The sequence below is a fragment of the Triticum aestivum genome, chromosome 1A (genome assembly GCF_018294505.1).
Source record: "Triticum aestivum cultivar Chinese Spring chromosome 1A, IWGSC CS RefSeq v2.1, whole genome shotgun sequence".
In the NCBI taxonomy this organism is placed as follows: Eukaryota; Viridiplantae; Streptophyta; class Magnoliopsida; order Poales; family Poaceae; genus Triticum; species Triticum aestivum.
This window is the reverse complement of record NC_057794.1, coordinates 81564549-81569075: the sequence shown is the minus strand read 5'-3', so window position 1 is coordinate 81569075 and position 4527 is coordinate 81564549.

Below are 4527 nucleotides of genomic sequence, written 5' to 3'. Positions count from 1 at the left end.
CCACCCTCGTGGCCCCCCTGTTGCTCCACCGACGTACTCCTTCCTCCTATATATACCTACGTACCCCAAACTACCAGATACGGAGCCAAAACCCTAATTCCACCACCGTAACTTTCTGTATCCACGAGATACCATCTTGGGGCCTGTTCCGGAGCTCCGCCGGAGGGGGCATCGATCATAGAGGGCATCTACATCAACACCATAGCCCCTCCGATGAAGTGTGAGTAGTTTACCTCAGACCTACGGGTCCATAGTTATTAGCAAGATGGCTTCTTCTCTCTTTTTGGATCTCAATACAAAGTTCGCCCCCTCTCTTGTGGAGATCTATTCGATCTAATCTTCTTTTGCTGTGTGTTTGTTGAGACCGATGAATTGTGGGTTTATGATCAAGTTTATCTATGAACAATATTTGAATCTTCTCTGAATTCTTGTATGTATGATTGGTTATCTTTGCAAGTCTCTTCGAATTATCAGTTTGGTTTGGCCTACTAGATTGATATTTCTTGTAATGGGAGAAGTGCTTAGCTTTGGGTTCAATCTTGCGGTGTCCTTTCCCAGTGACAGTAGGGGCAGCAAGGCACGTATTGTATTGTTGCCATCGAGGATAACAAGATGGGGTTTATTTCATATTACATGAGTTTATCCCTCTACATCATGTCATCTTGCTTAAAGCGTTGCTCTGTTCTTATGAACTTAATACTCTAGATGCATGCTAGATAGCGGTCGATGTGTGGAGTAATAGTAGTATATTTAGGCAGGAGTCGGTCTACTTGTCTCGGACGTGATGCCTATATACATGATCATACCTAGATATTCTCATAACTATGCTCAATTCTGTCAATTGCTCAACAGTAATTTGTTTACCCACCGTGAATGCTTATGCTCTCGAGAGAAGCCACTAGTGAAACCTATGGCTCCCGGGTCTATCTTCCATCATATTAATCTTCCAATACTTAGTTATTTCCTTTGCCTTTTATTTTACTTTGCATCTTTATCATAAAAATACCAAAAATATTATCTTATCATATCTATCAGATCTCACTCTCGTAAGTGACTGTGTAGGGATTGACACCCCCTTATCGCGTTGGTTGCGAGGATTTATTTGTTTGTGTAGGTGTGAGGGACTCGTGCGTGGCCTCCTACTGGATTGATAGCTTGGTTCTCAAAAACTAAGGGAAATACTTACGCTACTTTGCTGCATCACCCTTTCCTCTTCAAGGGAAAACCAACGCAAGTGCTCAAGAGGAAGCAATTGGTATAGTAGAATAAAATTTTGCCTTAGTTATATTGCTATGATAAATAATGGTAGTTCTTTTTGTAAGTGAGATTTTCATATAAATTATGAGGTAATCAAAATATTGCATGACAATAAATAATGAGGTAGAACCAGTAAGGTTTCATGATTAGTAAGTGCAAGAAAGTTACAATGATAAGTTTGATCCGTACCTGGAAGTTGCATGTTTTGCATATCGAGTAGTTGCATGATCATGGCATCCTATGACTTGGTATATAAATTTTTATTTTGAAGTTAAACATGTTAATAGTCCAACTTGAATATAACGTTGATCAAGTCATGGTGCCACTAAATCGGGTTTTTCTCAGTGCGACCACATTTACCTTGTGGGGGTCTTGATTCGGTCCTTTGTTGTGCCTCTCGCCGGTGCCTCCAACGAGGGAAGGTTATGGGCGTATGGTACCCTGGCCCGGTAAGCAGACATAACCTTGTGTGCCCATTTGTTTTTATGGTACCTTGTCCCCGTTTGGGACCGTTTTGCCATGACGGTGGCCGTTGATGCCTTTGGTAGGCATGGGGCCACCCGTGACTTAGCCTTGGGAGGGAGTTGGTCGGAGTGGCCGGGAGAGTGTCATGGCAAAGGGAGGGTTTCGTCGGAACGCCGTTGGTCCACCCGAATGGGAGTGCAAGGCCATGGGTTCCGTGGTGTGAGTAAAGTGTGCTACCTCTATAGATTGTATTTAATCTATCGATAGCCACGTCCTCGGTTATGGACACAACTCGGGAGTAGGTCACACCATGGATCAACCTTTATAATTAATCTTGCACACTAATAATTATTGTTGGAACTGTTTTTGTGATGATTTGCGAGGTCATGAGCTGGTCATGAGTGATTTGTTTCAGTGGTGATCCGGGAATGATCACTATTTAGTTACGAGGTAACCCGTCTGGTAAGCGAGTCCGAGGGACTCGGGGCACATGTTGGTTTCACTGCATTAGTAGTATTCTTGTATTGCATTAACCTGAATAATTGCCATGATATTGTTTGTCATCGTGCTTCTGTTTGTTGTGAGCTTGCAAGTACATTCAATGTACTGACCTGGCGTGTCATGCCAGATTTCAGGCAAGTCATTTCGCATCGGAGAGCTTCCTGCGTCTAGGCCGTCTCCACGTGGTGTCCATGTGCTATGGAGTTCCACTTCGTCGTCCTTCCGCTATCGCGTAATTCGTGTGATCGAGGCCCCTTCATGTTCATTAAATAATGTACATACTGTTCAGCCGCACCGTGTGTGCTGCTTGGGCTCCTATCTTGATGTAATCTCAGACTTATGTATCTGCTAGCATTAATAAAGAGGTTGTTTCTATACCATGTTGTTGTGTGTTGCCAGAAGACTTGATCTCCGGGCTGGCAATGCAAGGTAAATCGGTTGCTCTGAGCCGGGGTGTGAAAGTGCGTTATATCGACTAGAGGGGGTTGAATAGGCGATTTTTATGAATTCTTCACTGAGGAATTTCCAGGTGAGGAAATTCCTTAGCAAAGAACTACTAGCAGCGGAATAAGTACTCAAAAGTAAACATAACAGAACACAAGCATAGTCATCATGATGAAATGAAGACAAGCACAGAGTACAGAAAGCGTAAGCACAGGATAACACAGGATGAAGACAAACAGACTGAAGAAATTGAACTGAGGAAATTGAGAAAGTCTTCAGTCAAAGTCTTCAAACACATATATGAACAAGCACTCAACACAGTTATGAGGAAATGAAAGAGTTGAGGAAATAGAACCAGTAAGCTTGGTGAAGACAATGATTTGGTAGACCAGTTCCAACTGTTGTCTCAGTTGTACATATGGTTGGAGCGGCTAGGTATTTAAACCTGAGGACACACAGTCCTCACCGTATTCTCCTTGAGCTAAGGTCACACAAACCTCGCCCAATCACTCATGGTAAGTCTTCAGGTGACTTTCGAACCTTCACAAACTTGGTCACTCGACGATCTACAATTCCTCTTGGATGCTCTAGACCTTGACGCCTCACCGTCTGGAAGAAGCACAGTCTTCAAAGGTAACAAGTGTCGGATCCACGCATGATCAATCTCTTCAGTGATGCTCAATCACTTGGGGTTTGTAGGTGTTTGGGTTTGGGTTTTTCTCACTTGATGATTTTTGCTCAAAGTCCTCGGAGGATGGGATGCTCTCAAATGACAAGTGTCAGTTTCTCTCGGAGCAGCCAACCAGCTAGTGGTTGTAGGGGGCGACTATGTATAGCCTAGGGAGCAGCTCGACATGATAAGACATAAATGCCCTTCAATGATATGACCGTTAGGTGGGTAGATATTTTGGGATAGCTGGCGCATAGCACAGCAACGGTCGGAAATTTGAGTATCAAATTCCTCAGGGCTATCATGTTCCTCACTGTGTAGGCAATCCGCACTAGCGAATTCCTAACTCCTCAGTCAGAACAAATTCCTCAGAGACCAGAAGAACTTCATCTCTGTCACTGAAGAATATGACTGAAGTGTATGAGATTTCCAATGGCTTCACTCGAAGGGATTGGTAGGTGTAGGATTTTGAGTTGAGCATCACATGGAAATTTTTCCTTAGTATTTCCTCGACCCCCTTTAATAGTATGGTGTTTCCTATGACTCAAGAAAGAGAAAATGAAACTACGAAAACAAAATTCTTCACGCTTCATGTTCCTCGAATGAATACCAAGTCTTCAGGATTGCACCAATTTCTTCACTTTCAAAGTCTTCAGAAAGTCTTCAGAAATCCGAAGTCTTCAGTTGAAGAACTTAATTTTTAGGGGTCGACTTTCTTTGTAAATATCAAACTCCTCATAGACTTATAGACTTGTGTACACTCAAAAACACATTAGTCCCTTAACCTATAAGTCTTCAATACACCAAAACCACTAAGGGGCACTAGATGCACTTACAATCTCCCCCTTTTTGGTGATTGATGACAATATAGGTTAAGTTTTCAACGAGGATAAACATATGAAGTGTAAATACTGATATTGAGAAATTTGATTGCAAGATATAGAAGAACTCCCCCTGAAGATGTGCATGATGAGGAATTTGCTTTTGAAGCATTGCACACTTGAAGAGTAGAATCATGGAGATCTCCCCCTATATCTTCTAATTCATACACACATTTGACATATCATAATGAGGAATTTGAAATGCATGATGAAATATGGTGACTGATGTAATTCAGCATGCGTGCATTAACATATATGAGGAATAAGCATGCAGGAAAAACACATCAAACGTATCAGAGCACCATCGGG